Here is a 17,877-nt window from a genome sequence, read left to right as displayed (position 1 = left end):
ATACTGAGCATCATATGATATGTTTGTGTAATAAAGAAGCATCCTACACTCCATTGATTTCAAAACCATAACACTGGTAGCTTTATTCATCTTTGGGTTTGTATTGGTTATGATAGTTGACTCCCTGACATTTATTTCTACTTCCCCATTATTAATTTAGGCCATCTTTGTAATCCCCTTTACCTTGAAGAGATTTAGAAATGGAACTGAAACCTAACATTTGCCTACATTGTCTGAGTAGAATCCTACTAGGATTAGAGAAGAGTTGTGGAAATTTCTTTTTCCTAAAATGGAGACATAGCGATGATGAAACCCCTTTTGTGGAACTGCTGCAGATGTCTTGCTAACTTCAAGTAATCAGAGGGCCAAACAAATTAATATAGGAGGATTGAGAGCTGGAAATATTTCAGGTCTTTGAAAGAGGTCTTTCAACCAACCCTGAAAACTTCTTACCTTTAGACTATTAGGTGAGACTGTACCTTTCATTAGTGTTTATATTTTTTGTATTTCTTTCATTTCATTATTTCTTGTGTTATACATGTGCACTGAAAGCATATCTACTATGTTCCTATGACGTCAGTACCACATCTATGCTCACATCTTGAATGGGCATAAATTAGATCTTTCAGCCTGCTGAAAAGACAAAATCAATTTTTATCTAGAACTGTGACATAAGGCTATATTAGAGCAGAGAATGTATCTTAATATATTCTTACTTTCTGTTGCATAGCCTTGACTCAGGTTTTTGTAGTAATTGTTGTTGGTGGTCGTTTTTACCTCACATCACGCATGTTTATTTAACAGCAAATTTATTCAAGGCACTCTAAGGAAAATTACAATAAATAAGATCCAGCACTGGCCTTCAGGGTCACTCTTTAGGGAAGGAGGCAAGTACTTACTTAGGAGTGTGTATAAGGTACTGTGAGGTTCACAGTAAATGTGATTAACCTGGTCTACTGCATTAAGGGAAGATTTCCAAGAGGAATGTTTTCTAAGCTTAGATAAAACAAAACAAAAGAAAACAAAACAAAAAACCTGAGCAGAAGATAGCCAGGTAAAATAATGCAGAATTTCAGATCACATATACAAACACTCAGAGGTAAGAGACAGCAATTTATATTGGCCTATATGCAAAAAAAGTAGTATACCAAAATCATAAAGTTAGGTGACACATGCTGGGAACAAGGTGGCATGGGGAAAGATCAGGTTAGAGAAGTTGGCAGGGAGGAGAAAAAATATTGCAAAAGGAAATTTCTAAATACTTAGTATGAAATGTGCGTTGTTATCTGCATGAAGGAGAAAATCACTGGAGAGCTTTAGTTTTCTTAAAGGAGTGGCAGGCATATATTTGTATTTTAGTGGAAAAAATCCCATTTGATTGTATGTTGATGGAATGGAAGTAGACAATTTTAGGACAGAGATGTCAGTCAAGGGTTTGCTAAGAGTTATTGAGGAAAGAAATGATGTGGACTGAACAGAGATTGTGGCATGGGGACAAAGAAGAAGATGAATTTGAGTGAGTAAAGTCAAAAGAATATGCATTATGCAACTGAATAGGAGTTCATGAGAGCTTTCTTTGGAATCATAAGAATACAAATAAAGATATGAAAATGAATGAAATATCCCAGCAATGTAAGAAGAGAACAATTTATTGTTTAAAACGTAGAAAAGAACTAAGGCTAGGTCTTTGAAAAATATCAAAATTAGGAAAAGCAGAAAGAAATATAGACAGCCTAAATAAGTAGACAAAAAACAAACGAAAGAAAAAAAAAACTAAGAGCAAAGCAATATACTATGAATTAAGAGAAAAGAGTGTTTCATGAAGGTGAGAGGAAGTAATAGTGTCAGATGCAGTACTGGTTTATGTGAGGGGGAAACAAAAACTGGGAAGTGTTCAATGGTTTCAGCAAAAGTGAGGTCATTGGTGACCTTGGGAAGAGCAGTTTCCATGGAGTAGTGTGGAAAGAATACAAATTAGGATGGGTTTAGGAATGAATTAGAGGTAAGTTAGGAGAGGCAAAACTCAAGCACCTAATGTGAAGGGAAAAGGAGAGGGCATTAAGCAGAGGGGACAACTAGTGTTGGCCAAGAACTCTGCACTGATGTATGCTTTGTCAAGAAGACTATGTACCCAAGAACTGTCAGTGCAAACTGGGACTTATGTGTACATATACTGTTTACCAGACACAGATTGGTACCTGTTTTGCATTTAGAATGATACTTAAGTCACAACAGTATGCTGACTCAGCAGACTGATTCATACTTGATGGAGAGTTTCTCTCCAGTGTGCAAGCAAAGTGCAGTGTTCGGCATACAGTTATTCTTCAGTGAGCATCCGTGTGATGCAGTTAAAAGACTGCATCTATTAATCTTGCATTGCCTATGACTTTGTGAAAATCAATTCAAATCTTTGGATTTCTTTGCTTGTAATTTTTCCCCCCAAACGCTGGTCCTATATCGGTGTAAGATGAGGTTCTGTCACTTTCTATTTGAAATGATTCAGTTTAAATATATTATTTTTTCAATGTTCTTTAGAACACATCATTAGAGAAATGTACACATAGTTAAAAAAACTCAGATAGCTTTTCAAAGTGAATTGTATGTACTAAATAAGAAATTTTCATCATAGCACACTGCCATGCCTTTTTATTGCTATTGCTACCATAACACATGATTTCAAATACTGAAAATAATTATTTTCAAGTATCAAGTGAGAGTAAAATGCCTAGTTTCAGATAACAGCACTTTATCAATTACAAAATATATATGGTGAACCTGTATTTATTAGAAAATAAATCATAAACTGTTGAAGCCATAATGGAATAAAAAAGAACATAGCTGAGTTATTCTTTAACTGGTTTTGATAGTAAGACATGCTAGAAATATAATTTATGCATATACTTACTAGAATTTTATTTCACAGGGAAAACTTTGGAAAGACTATATAGCTCAAAGGGAATAAAATAATTATTTTAATAAACAAAATTTATGAATATCATTCAATGCTCAGACTATACATATTTAGAAAGGAAATTCCTAATCGTAATTAAAAAAACAAACTATAAAATAAATGAAATTGAGTTCTGCTTTGTTATTATTAAGGACAGCTAATTCATCCTTCTCTTTAGTCATAGCAGAAAGAAAATGTCCTGGAATTCACAAATAAACCATCAAGGCCATGGTGAAACCTAACAATTCAGAGGGAGATTAAAGTTTCCACTCAGTGAAACACAGCAAGACTGTCACCTATCAAAGGCTGCACCTTTGGAGTCCTTGTAATAAAGGTCTGAGAGATAATCTAATGTGCCATTAACATCAAAGTGTCTGCCAGCCTACAATTATTGGTTTTACTTTAAACATGTTGAGCACCAACCACCTGGCTTGCTTCCAGATTCTTAGTTGCTTACAGGGTAAGATCTGAAACTTTATCACAGCAACTTAGCTCTTTGAAAACAGACTTGCCTATATGCGGTTTAGGAGAAAACTTGTTTCCTGCAAAATATCACTTCTTTTTCTAAAGTATGTTTAATTCACCTTGAACAGCAAGGGCATCCATCGTGCAAGATTCCTAAGATTACAGCACATATGTTACAACAGAGTAAATCTAGATCTAAAAATCTAGAAAACAATAATGTAGATTTCTTGGTCACTGCCGACATCACTGAGTCCCTACTTCATTATTAGCAATTGCAGCTATTTTTCCTACAGTTTATTAGATCTTTATCTATCATTTAACATATAAATAATATCATGTACTGATTTCTATGTGGGATCAGGGAATGTTTCTCTACATAACATTAAATAACATCCCACAGGGCCAGTCACAGATGTTCTATATTAGTGAATGGTGGCATTGCCCCTCCTCACCAAATTCTCACCTCTCACTTGTGAAACTCATTATTTTCTCTTATCCAGCTTATCCAATTATTTATTTTGCTTCCCGCTTTGATATACATAAATATGCATATTGTTTTCACTGACTCAATACAGATGGGCAGGGGACCACTTTTATTTGGTGTTCATTTTCATTAGATTAAAATATCAAACAGGTGCCACTCTTCTAAACTTTGTGCATGTTTTGCTTCATTCATCCATACTATAGCCTTCCGGGGTGTGTGTGTGTGTGTGTGTGTGTGTGTGTGTGTGTGTGTGTGTGTGTGTGTGTGTGTGTATCTGAAGAATAGAGAGAATAAACAGGCCAAGAACGTATATATGGTCAGTAACCTAGTCAGAGTTGAAATCAAGATTCACTGGACTCAGATCCTTTGCACTAGAATACTCGGCTATTCTCCCTTCCACATCTGACCACACTTGAAGCACTTGTGATACCTCTTATGTGAATGTATTTGAGAAGAAATTTCTTGAGCCCTTTTGTAATTCTGTCTTAGTCAAGCAACAACAACAGCACACACACGCACACACACAGACATTGAGCTAATATTTTTTTAAATAAATGTGAAATTTTTAACTTTACGATTTTTCTATAAAGAAAAATAATCAGAGAAGTGGGGCCATCTTCTGAAACTGGCAAACTTTAGCAAATCAATTAACTGCTTTGAGCTTCAATTTCCTAACTTCTAATATTTGCCTTTGTTACAAGATTGTTGTTTGAGATTAAATAATACAATTAGTGTATAAGTTTAATGTCAACTGCGAATTCCTATACAAATGTAAAATATCATTATTATAATGTTATCAATGTAGAATTCTAGTCTCTATTAGTTAGGCAAATCTAATAGAATTTCTATTTCAAATAAGAACTATATAAGTACCCTTTAAATTACTTAGTGCATGTTCAGAAGAAATCAGATACAGAAATTCTGAGGGTTTTCAATTGGACTTACTAACATAAAGACATTATTAGCATTGAGATTATGATGATTCTTGTACATATTTGGTTTCCAGAACTAGATTATTCTTTGGTTAATTAAACATTCTGCTTCATAATAACTCATAATAATATTTCCTTCTAAATATTACATAGGTAATTACATAGGCAGAAAATTAGAAAGTCAGAACATAACCAAACACATATCTAATAAAGCAGAGTTTTGCATATACCCCAAGTATATGAGAATTCACAAAAAGAAATCAAAATATGTTTAAAGGGTCTTGCCTAAGGATAAGTTGTCTCTTTTAGCATAAACATTGCTTGGTGCCAGAAATATTCTCTTCTCAACTATGTGCCTACTATCATCTGGGGTACTTCTTAAGCAAATACTTTGCTAAAGGGGATGGTTTAGATAGTTTTTATTAGTGGGAAAAATCTGATTTATACTCTTTATGTCTGAGTATCAGAACCATCAATGATACGAAACTTCAGGCATAAATTTTTAGGTAGCTTTTTATTTCAATTTGAGCAGGCTCTTCAACCACCACAACTGTAGTAGATATCCATTACTGCTCATGATTGTGTTGACCCTGAGAAAATGCAGTAAGGGAGGGGACGACCTGTTCATAATGTAATGGAAATTACTTTTCCCGTCTGGCACATAAATTAGACAGAAAGTTTAAAAAAACAGGCAGTGCTTGAAATAGTCATCTTTTAAAGGTCAGATTTCCAGAGATATCTTTGCCACATATCTGGGGAAAGAAATTATTCAAAAGCCTTTGCTGCATCCTGCAGAAGTAAAATTCCTTTTGTTGTTGCTCAGAATTTTTTCTTTTGGAGTGTTCTCACATAAATACTTGAAAGCAAAATTTATCATTGTATGTTCAGTTCCTATTCCTGATTAGAATAACAATATTTTGGCATCATCAGCTTCTCCTTTGTGATAAATTCTGATGTTCTACTATATAATTAGATAACTTATGTGGGACACATTTTGTTTTCTCCCAAAGATAACTAGTTGAACTAAAATTGATTTATACAAGCATTGTTATTTAAGTGCTAATAACGTCTTTGCGTTAAAGAATGAATGAAATTGAAAAGGTCAAAATCTATTTGACTTTCTTTAAATGTCTGATAGCTAGTTTACTTGAATTTATTCTATTTGAAATGCCAAGACATTTGCCCTTTTCATGTAGATTGTAGGGCTCTTCATTAATATTTCTTTTCTGACATCCATTCATTGCAAAACATTAAACATTGCCCAGTACATCTATGCATTTATCAAAGTCAGTTAAGAAGTTGTTCCTACCTTCAAATAGCACACAATCTCATGGATGGAAACAACCACTTAAAAACTATAATAACCACCATGTTTAGTACCACCATTTTCATTCATTCAATACACATTTATAAAGCTTATTTATTATATACCAGGCACTGTTCTAGGATCTAGGCGTACATAAGTAAATAAAACCTACACAATTCCCTGACTTCATAGGGAGCTTTTGTGCTAAGGAGAAGCAATTAAATGTTTTAGATTCTGAGCAATAAGATTCACATCTTCTCTTCCCATGGGAGCTTGCCGGGGCACAGGTGGGCAGAGGAATTGGATAAAGTATTTTCTCATCTCTGCAATAAGGACAATATTTTGTGTTGCTCAAATTGAAAACACTTCTAAGTAATCATTTCATACTTTTTGAAATACTAATTTTGCTACAAATTACCTATAAGCTTATATTTTGCTTACATTAATGTAAGTAAAGTATAATACTGTATCATACTGTATAAACCACATACTCTATGATAACTTTCACCATAAATCTCCTGACTGTTTTAGACAGAACTTTATTCACTCTATCCTATAAACTCTTAACCCTTTAAAAAATCAATTTAATGATGCCCATTTTGATTTTAGTTATGTGGTTTTTCATACCATTCCTAAATGTCAAGCTACTTACAGGCAGAAACTATACAGTAGTCATGATCCCATTATCTCTGGGATGTAATACAGGTTAGGGCTCATACCAAATGAATATTTGCTGTGTTAAGTTGACATATAACCAATCTAAATAAAGCATTAAACAAAAGAACACACATGCATGCACAATATTTTCATTCTTTGTCTCTAATTCCCACTTTGAATTTTAGTGTAATTTTGAATGCTGTGTTTGTGTCCATATCTTAATATTCCCCAATTCTCCCAATATATTAGACACAAAACTTTAGTTTCTGATTTCTGTAACTGAACTATTTTCCCCAAGAAGAAAGAAAAAAACTATCAGATTAAAATGTTATTTATTGTATTGATATAAATGTTTTTAGCATCATTTCTACAATTCAGGTTATTAAAATGTGCATTTCTAAAGTCATCTGTATTGTATTTTATGAACAAATTAATCTATATCATTGTATGAGAGGGTCTATAATATAATTCATTATTTATAACTTTAGTGTTCTTTTACTTTCCAATATACTTAAATTTCTTAGGTTTTTAATATTCAGTTTGCTCATTGATTTACAGATAATATCAGTTATAGTATATGAAGCAAAATTAGGAAAAGCATCAAGGTAATGATTTTCTCTTTTCCATCTGGATACATCTCACGATCTCTCTAGACATAAGAAGCCACAAGTTCACATTTTCTCCACAATGGCTTTGATAATTCCTGATAACATTCACTGGTTAGTGGAAATTGGTTCCCTGAGGAGTTATCAGTTGACAGGCTCTGTCTGCTTAGTTTGGCTTTGCTGATCTTAATAAGAATTAATTCTCCTAGCTGTGGTGAATATTTAAGAATTGTAATGGCGTACATCTAATTGCTGACTAAGTGTTTTCTGTTGTTTTAAATAGGATTCTTACATACATAAAAATAAAACATTAGGATTTATTGGCAAAAAGAGTATGATTCAAAAATGCCAATCTTTATTCTTTTAGTTTCAGAAACAAAATTTTGGGAATACAGTGTTCACTCTACTGGAGTACAGACAAATTCTCTGAATGTAAGGTTATTCTTGGGTTTTGTTTGTTTGTTTGTTTTGTTTTATTGTTTGTTTTTTTCTCACCCCAAACTGATTTTAAATGTTTCTCTTAATTAAAGTCTCAAGAAACTATCTATGGGGGTTCAAAATTCTCTTACTTTAAGCCAAAGATATTTATTCAATTGTTTAAAGAAATATTTTTACAAATATCATTTATCATGTGCATTTTAGATTTGATGTAAAATATATGTAAAAAAAATCTTAAAACTATTTATAGTTAGAATGACAGTGCACTCAGGTATACTTTTATGGAATTTTTTAAATCTTCACGTTGTTTCTTCAAGTTCGTTCACATGAGCTTCCCTGAGGAAAATTTAGTTGATTTCCTTTGGTTTTAGTCTCCTTTTCTATTAGGTTTCTCTTTCCTTGTCTGTAAGACCAGCGATGGGTGTGAATGTGCAGTTTCCAGAGAAAACTAGAACCATGTGGCTCAGAGCAGAGTCCAAGTGTTATGCATCCTTTGTACCCCTAACATCTAACACAGTGCTTGACACATAGTGTAGTTCAATGAATATTAATTAAAGTGAATAAGTTGTACAAGGAGGTCAAGGGCAAGATCTACTGAAACAACATATTGTTGTAATTTAAGAGAGGGGCACATGGGATATAGTAGAGTCATGAGTCAGAAACTTGGAATGTGAAGTTGTCATCTAATATTAAAATGGGAAACGATTCTGGCTCATGTTCCGAGTTGTACTACTACATAATTTAATTCCATTATAGAATAGCAACACCAAAGTTTTTATTATATCACTCATTTTTCCTACTATGCACCCAATATACCGTGTTTCCCCGAAAATAAGACCTAGCTGGGCCATCAGTTCTAATGTGTCTTTTGAAACAAAAATTAATATAAGATCCAGTATTATATTACATTATATTATATTAGACCCAGTCTTATATTATATTAAAATAAGACTGGGACTTATATTAATTTTGACTCCAAAAGATGCATTGGAGTTGATGGTCCAGCTAGGTCTTATTTTCAGGGAAACATGGTAATGTTTCCACATCAGAAGAGAGAATCCTTTGGATCAGATACCCCTGTTTCTGCACTGACTTCTCTCAAATACATATGCTGAACTATTAAAATTATGAAAATTATATTTAAATGTAGACTCATGAAAGATACTAATTATGTAATGTTAAGTAAAAGCAATCAGGATAACATAGTGTGATCATAGCTATATTTAGCAAAGAACAAAATTTGAAAATCAATTCTATACACGTTAAAATACTGAAAGCTGATACATGATAGTAGTGGTGGACATATCAATAATTCATTTACATGAGGGGCTTGGTCATAGTGGACATATCAATAATTCATTTACATGAGGGGCTTGGTCATTTGCAGTATCAATTACTCTATCCTGAAGAAACTGTGCCTGACACCAAATGGAAAGATACTATAATAAAACAGAAGTATTTGTGAAATCTTCTAATGAGTCATTGGGAACATATGTAAACGTTTAGAAGAGTGTGGCAGCAGTGGTTATGACCAAGATGTTACATCTCCTTCTAAAGTTACTATTGGTGGTCTTTGGAATATGAAATAGATATTCTCTGAGCTGTGTGAGAGAATTGTTCCTGGGAGAGATGCATTTAGATGATATCACAGCAGCATTTCAGCTTTATTAGTGCCTGAGGCAGGTTTCAGAAGTCATGTGAATGGAAAGAACAGTGGCATAAGAGTCTCAGAAGGTATCAAAATTATGAGCCAATATTTGTAAGGAAGAAAATGATAAAAGCCAAATGGAAAGAAGATTATTTAAAAAATACACTTGAAACTTTTCCTGGAGAAAACAAAACAAGATGGAAATTGATTCAAGGAAACTAACAGTCATAAAATGAGTAGACAAGGTGATCCAAAGAAAGACATTTTGATATATTACTCTGACATTAGCATGATAAGTGGAAACATAAGTTATATATGTTTTTTAAATGCCTGGGGAAAATGAAAATTGGTAATTATTTACCCTAAAACAATCACAATACTTTTGTCATGATGCCAAAATTTCATATATATGTTTTTATATTTTGCAAATTTTCTGTATGGTAGTTAGAATGTTTTTCTCATTAAAAAAAAAAAATGTGTGCAACTTCTTGTAATATATATTTTTAAAGAACCCAGTGAAGGTAGTCAAAACTACCCTGATACAGATAATTTATGCCCTCACCACTTCTTCATCTCATTTATGTTTATTTATCTCTCCATTTCATTTTCCCCAATGGGATGATTTCTGAACTCATGATGGCTCTGAAATTCTAAGTGTGAATATTTAGAACAGATTTAAGATACACTGTATAAATTTTTTTTTTTCTTTTTTTCTTTTTGATTCATGGTAGGTGAAATCACTACTTCTCAGGAACTCAAACTACTGTCCAACCACTAAATACAGCCATGTGCTACATAATGATATTATGATCAATGACAGATTATTTATACAATCGTGGTCATATAAGATTATAATGGAATTCAAAAATTTCTATTGCCTAGTGACATCGTAGCTGTTGTGATGTCATAGTGCAATGAATTACTCACATGTCTGTGGTGATGCTGGTGTAAACCTATGCTACAAGTCATATAAAAGTACTGTATGGCAGAGTTCTGATTCAAGATGGCATAGTGGGTAAACACTGTGCTCACTTCCTCCCAGGATGATATCCCACTAAACTATAGAACGACCGTCATTGAGAATCTCTTGAAGTCTAGCTGACAAGAAGTATACAAGATACAATTGTATCTTGTTTTATAGCTGACAAGAAGGATAAAGGAAACACAGATGAAACCACTTCGAGACAGGTAGGAGGGGTGGATAACCAGAAGGTGATGCTACCACACCCACATGTGCTGGTTAAAAATTAGGAGGGATATTTCAGCTGTGGAGGTCCCCACCCTAGAAGTAAGGGGTCTCAGCCTCACACCAGGCTCCCAACCCATAGTTCCAGTGCCAGAAAGAGAAGTCTCTATAACCTCTGGCTGTGAAAACGAGCTAAGATTGAGGCTGAGTGAGATGGAGGGCAACTAGATTCCCAGGCACTACTCTTAAAAGGCCCGCACATCGACTTACTCGCTCATGGACTTACTCACTCAGAACTTTTAGCCTTAGGGCAGCAGCTTGAAAAGTGCCAGGGACATACAAGGAGGAACTAAATTGTCTGGCTTCAAAACGAGGGCTGAAGGAACAGCTCTTAGAAGTGCTGGCAGAAGTCATTGTTCCATGGTTAAGCCCCTCCACCAATCCTGCCTACACAAACAGGCAGCCACCATATCTGAGTCACCATTAACCTGGCTAAGACCATTGGCCTCAACCTGGTGATTCCCTGAAGCCCCACCTCACCCAACTCATGTGCCCACCCAAGCTGCTTCCAGTGGCTTTTCCATACAAATGACCCACCTTAACTCATGCTGTGGACTTACATAAAATCTCTTAATGGTTTACAAACCCCAAACAAGTAGCATCTGGCTTTGGCATGCTCTGTTCCTCTTGCTAAGCAGCCGAATGACTGCCACTAGTGGCAGCCAGCCTCAGTTCACAGCTTAGCCTTTTCCAGGCACCTACAAAACCAGCACAAGTGGCAACTGTCTGCAAATCATTTTGTAGTTCATACCAAGTGGCTCCAGGCCAGGCACAGGCAGTTGCTGACCTTGCTATGCAACAGAACCCCTCCCAAAAGGCCCCAGAACCAACACACTCAATAACCAGCTTCAGATTACATCAGAGCATGACCCAGTCTCCCTCCATAAATGACACACCCAAAGGGCAGACTGGGCAGGCTGCCCAGAGCCCTGCTATAGTAAATCCTGCTCTGTAGGGTGAGCCCCTGCACAACAGCTCCTCCACTGTAGTCATGGCCTGTCCTCACAACCAATCCCTCCCATTGATGTGCCAATAACAATCAACGCTCAACTACAACAGGAAGTCCCACACGGAACATGTCTAGAGCACTTGGCCCAGGTGAGCAGGGAGACTCTGCCACTCAGCACCACAGGAGACCAACTACATAAGACTACTCTATAAAGACCAAGAGATATAATAGGTCTACATATAAACAAACATAGGGAGGCAGCCAAAATGAGGAGACAAAGAAATATGTCCCAAATGAAAGAACAGAACAAAGCTCCAGAAAAAGAACTAAACAAAATGAAGACAAGCAATCCACCAGATGCAGAGTTCAAAACACTGGTTGTTAGGATGCTCAGTGATCTCAATGAGAACTTCAACATAGGGATAGAAAACATAAAAATGGAGATAGAAAAAAATTAAAAAAAAAAAAGAACCAGTCAGAAATGATTAATATAATAGCTAAAATAAAGAAAAAATAGAGGGAATCAATAGTAGATTAGATGAGGCAGAGGATCAAATCAGTGATTTGGAGGATAAGGCAGCAGAACAGCAAAAAGAAAAAGGAATCCAAGGATACAATTATAGTTTAAAGGGCCAAATATACAAACATTCACATCATAGAGGTATCAGAAAGGAATTAAACCTATTTGAAGAAATAATGATGGAAAAATTTCCCTAACCTGACAAAGGAAATAGATATACAAGCCCAGGAAGTGCAGAGAGTTCCAAACAAGATAAAACTAATGGAGCCCACACCAAGAGATTATCATAATAAAAATGCCAAAGGTTAAAAGCAGCAAGAGAAAGGCAGTGAGTTATTTACAAGGGAGCTCCCATAAGACTATCAGTTGATTTCTCAACAGAAACTTTGCAGGCTAGAAGGAATAGGCTCAAAATAGTCAAAGTAATGAAAATCAATGACCCAAAATCAGGATGATTCTACCCAGTAAAACTATCATTTAGAATCGAAGAACAGATAAAAAGCTTCCCACAGAAGAAAAAGCTAAAGGAGTTTATTACCACCAAACTAATATTACAAAAAATGTTAAAGGGGTTCCTTAAGAAGAAAAAGGAAAAAAATATGAATAATAAAATGTCAATAACTACATATCTATCAATAATTACTTTAAATGTGAAAGGATTAAGCGCTCTAATCAAAAGACATAGAGTGATTGAATGGCGAGGAAACAAGACCCTTCCTTACACATGCTGCCTACAAGAGACTCTTTTCAGATTGAAACAAACATGCAGGCAAAGAAAAGAGATAGAAAAATATATTTCATGAAAATGGGAACAAAAAACTGGAGTACCAATACTTGTACCAGACAAAACAGACTTTAAAACCAAGGCTATATAACAGGAGACAGAGAAGAATGCAGTAATTCCACTACTGGAAATGTATCTGAAGAAATTAAATTCAGTAATTCAAAAAGAAATATGCATCCATATCTTCATTGCAACATCATTTATAATAACCAAGAAATGGAAGTAACCTATGTGTCTATAACCAAGATATGGAAATAACCTATGTGTCTATCCATAGATGATTGGATAAAGAAGAAGTGGTACATACATACAATGAAATATTACTCAGCCACAAAATTAATGAAATTTTGCTATCTGCAACAACATGGATGGACCTAGAGGATATTCTGCTGAGTGAAATAAGTCAGAGAAAGAAAAGTACCATATGACTTCACTTATATGTGGAATTTGAAAAATAAAATACAAAAACAAATAAACTAATAGATATAGAGATAATTATAATGGTTGCCAGATGGGAGAGGAGTTAAGAGGATGGGTGAAAAAGAAGGGATTAAGAAGTACAAATTGGTAGCTACAAAATTGTCATGGGGATGTAAATTATAGCATAGGGAAAACGAGGTCAAATATATGGTGATAGAAGGAGAACTGACTCTGGTGATAGAAGGTGAACACACAATGTGATATATAGATGATGTGTTACAGAATTGTATACTTGAAACTTATGTAATATTACTAACCCTTGTCACCCCAATACATTTTAATTTAAAAAAGTAATATTGTAATAACTATGCATGGTGTCAATGGGTACTAGATTTATTGGGGTGACCACTTCATAAGTTATGTAAATGTTTAATCACCATGTCATACACCTGAAACTAGTAATGCAATATTGTATGTCAACTCTATTGAAAAACAAAATAAATATATTTTATTGAAAATTTAAAAACATTTTTTAAAAAGTACTGTATAGTAGATACAATTATGTGCAGTATATGATACTTGATAATTATTATGAACAAGTGGTTTATGTGCTTCCTATACCATACTTATTTTTTAGAGTGTACTTATATAAAATTGTTTGCTGTAAAAGACTGTCACGTTATGCCAGCAGCAGCATTATACATGTTGTGTTTCCCCACAGCTCTTGATTGCATCATTTCCTTGTGCTTGATTTAAACTCCTGTTGTTTTATAAATTTTCTGTAGCTTAAGTGTAGAGTGTTTATAAAGTTTACAGTTGTATATAGGAATGTCCTAGGCCTTCACATTCGCTCATCACTCACTCACTGACTCACCCAGAACTTCTAGTCCTGCAAGCTCCTATTATAAGTGCTCTATATAAATGTACCATTTTTTATCTTTTATACCATGTTTTACTGTGTGTTTTCTATATTTAATATGTTTAGATATACAAATACCATTTGTTATAATTGCTTATAGTATTCAGTACAACAACTAGCTGTACGGGTTGGTTGCCTAGGAGCAATAGGATACTGTATATCATTTAGCCACGGTGGGTAGTAGTCTATACTATTTAGGCTTGTGTAACTGCACTCTATGATATTCGCAGAAGATGAAGTTGCTTAATGATGCATTTCTCAGAATGTATCCTTGTCGTTAAGTGACACATGACTGTATGCCTTGGGCTCCTGTAAGAACATAGATTTCTCTCTTAGATCCCTTATTTGAACTCCCACCGCCTTTGTATATGAGTGGTAATCCTTTTTGGGTCTACAAAGGTGGATTTAGTTTTAAATACTTAGACTGAGTTTGCTCACTCCTATTTTAATTTTTAAATGTATGGTCTGAAATAATTTGATTTGTTTTAAAATCCATGAAGCTAAGCAAATGACTCTTTTGTATAATACAAAGGAAGCAATGCCTGCCTGGTGAAGGTAATGATGCAGGAGATTTAACATGAGTGCTTGAATGTTGTCATCAAGTGATTCAGAACATTTTCAGACATTTGTATTGTGTGTATGTCAGAGGATTGGAATTGTGTATGTGCAATGGGGGAATGATGGGGATTTAAGGAAATAGGTATTGAAGAGGTTATATTTTACACCTAAAACAATGTACCATCAGGAATATGTTTATTTTCAGAGATAGTAAGGTTCTATTTGCTGTCCCTATCACAGTTCAAGGAGAACTCAGTTTAACAAAAGAAAAAATAGGTAAATCCAACATAGTCTCTATGAAAAAATTGAAGTTTTGAATACTTGATTAGAATCCCACAATACAAAACTCAACTCTATATACAGAAGATTTTTCATTTTCAACTTTATTGTCTTTTTTTTTGTTTGTTTGTTTGTTTTTGTTTTTTTTTTTTTGCCTCTTTTGGAGTACCAAATCATCTTTTTGTCTTCTGTCCTCTCCGTCTCTCCATCTCATTTTGTGAGACTCTCATGATATTTTAATAAGAATTTTTTCAGTAGCAACTCTGTTCTAGGCAGAGTCCTACACTCTGGGGATATAGCAGGAAACAAAACAAAGTCTGCTCTTGTGATACTTTGCATTCTAGTGAATATAGGTGAAAAATAACAACAAATAATTACATCAGGTCATGACAAGTGCTGGAAAGAAAATACAGCATGATAAGTGGAGAGAATGGCTATTTGGGATAATATGTTATACTGAGAGCACTCTGGCATGGGATTTTGATCAGAGATGTGAAAGAAGTGATAGCCAAACACCTACCGTGTTTCCCCAAAAATAAAACCTATCTGGATAATCAGCTCTAATGTGTCTTTTGGAGCAAAAATTAATATAAGATCTGGTCTTATTTTACTATAAGACCAGGAATATAATATAATATAATATAATATAATATAATATAATATAATATAATGTAATGTAATGTAATGTAATGTAATGTAATGTAATGTAATGTAATGTAATATAATATAATATAATATAATATAAAATATAATACCCTTATTTTACTTATTGTAAAATAAGACCGGGTCTTATGTAATATAATATAGACTCGGTCTCATATTAATTATTGCTCCAAAAGACACATTATAGCTGATTATCTGGCCAGGTCTTATTTTTGGGGAAACACGGTAAGTAAGAATGTTCCAGACATGGAGAGCAAATGCCTTGGGGGTAGGCACATTCTGACATAAAAGAAGGTCATCGGATGAAAAGACCTAGGGCAAAGGTAGATCAGGTTAGAGGTGATGGTGTGGACTAAGATTGTAGAAAGAGAGGTGATGCAAAGGGCTCCAATTCTAGATATAGTATGTAGAGACAGATTCTAGTTGAAGAGTCAATACTGGCCCCTCCCTTATTTGGAGTTTGGATGAAGAGGAAGACCAGGAAAGGAGATTAAGAAGTATTCATTGAGAGGGGAACAGAAAGAATAGGATGGAATCTTTGATGATGAATAAAGAACACAAGAGGAGGGAAACAGTGATCAAATGTATCGAAATCTGAGGAGTTTATCAAGGACTAGAAACATATCATTGGATTTGGCCGTCGGGAGGCAATTAGTGACTTTGACAAGAGAATTTTCACTGATGTAATGGAAACAAAGCTTATTTGGAGGGAGGTGAAAAAGAGTGGGAAAAGACGAAGCAAAATAATGAATATAGACCACATGTGTGTATGTGTTTCTGCAAATAGGAGCAACGAAATGGAGCAATAGTTGGAGTGGATTGTGGAGTCAGAAGTTCTTTTTTGAAAGGGGGGACATTACATAATATCTGTATTCTGATGTGAACATTACAGTAGAGGTAGAAAATATCGCCAATAACAGTGAAGAGAAAGAGTGAAACCAATGACAAAATAGACGTCCAAGAGTATGTATAAGGAGGTGAAATCCAGACCATGAAGTAGAAGGGTTGATCTTAGCACATGCTCCCTTCGCTTTATCAGAAGGAAAGATGGATATGTGGTTGAATGTTAATCGGTTTGTAGATTTGTTGATTTGGATTGAGGTTGGGAACAGTAATTTAAAACTTCTCATCTGATGTCTCCTATTTTTCAGTGAACTAGGGAACAAGGAGTTCAGGTGAGACTCAGAAGAGAGAGAGGAAATTTAAAGGCTTATGGAGATAGAGATATAACTTTAACCAGAATTGAGTTATGTACAGGTGTTAGAAAGGAAGGGAAATGAGCAAATTCCCAGGAATCCCTCTTCATATACCACATTTCAGGCCCATATTTTTTTCTTACTCTTCAAATATATCTCACATCTGAGATCTTTGAAAATTTTGTTGTTTTGATATGAGACCAATAAAACTTTTAATCATTCTTTACACCTCAATTTAAATTCCAAGAAACCTTCCTTGTACAAATCCTAAACTTACTCTAATCATAGTACTTATCATACTGTAGTGTATACATTTCTTTCCTTTCTACCAACAGACTGTGTATTCCTCACATGATGGTATATCTCAGTAGCTATGGATAAAATATTGCATATTATACATTTTTAAATAGATCCATTATTACACGCAGGTGATTTTGTTTTGTTTTCTCCCTCTCACCAAAATTTAATTCAGTTAGTATTCAGTGAATACCGACAAATTTGCATAGTAAATTTGCATTTAAAATTTTATGCTGTATTTAGAATTACAAATTATTAGAAGCACTTTTACTTAAACTTCCTGTTAACATCTGCACAAAGGAGAGTGGTGGTTCAAAAAATACAAGTCTCCACTAAGGTATGTCTAGATTTTAGGGGAAAAAAAACAACAACATAAAACTAGGAAGTAAAGGAATAATAATGATAATAAAATTCCCAAATCTCGTTTTGAGTTTAATTATTTCTGAAAAGATTAAAATTAAGTACAATTTGTCTCCTAGATATCACAGATTTTTTTATGTTGTTCTATAATTAACCCAAAATGCTATTTAAATTTTGACTTCCATATAATTATAAAGGTAT

General features: G+C 34.3%; 1 protein-coding gene across 4 annotated transcripts in view; it reads left to right on the top strand.

Annotated features, from left to right (window-relative positions):
* Positions 1 to 17,877, top strand: part of MGAT4C (MGAT4 family member C) — a 669,114-nt gene that overhangs the window by 493,877 nt on the left and 157,360 nt on the right. The window contains exon 1 of one of the 4 annotated variants that reach the window (XM_074325330.2): positions 7,772 to 7,831. The exons of the other annotated variants lie outside the window; for them this stretch is intronic. The gene's annotated coding sequence lies outside the window, so the exon portion shown is untranslated. Of the gene's footprint in view, positions 1 to 7,771; positions 7,832 to 17,877 lie in introns of those variants that run through there. 4 annotated transcript variants of the gene reach the window in all.

This window comes from Rhinolophus sinicus, chromosome 1 (genome assembly GCF_057876585.1).
Source record: "Rhinolophus sinicus isolate RSI-liver-muscle chromosome 1, RSI-T2T, whole genome shotgun sequence".
Classification (NCBI taxonomy): Eukaryota; Metazoa; Chordata; class Mammalia; order Chiroptera; family Rhinolophidae; genus Rhinolophus; species Rhinolophus sinicus.
The sequence above is the reverse complement of the archived record's forward strand: the minus strand, read 5'-3'. Positions and strand labels throughout refer to the sequence as shown.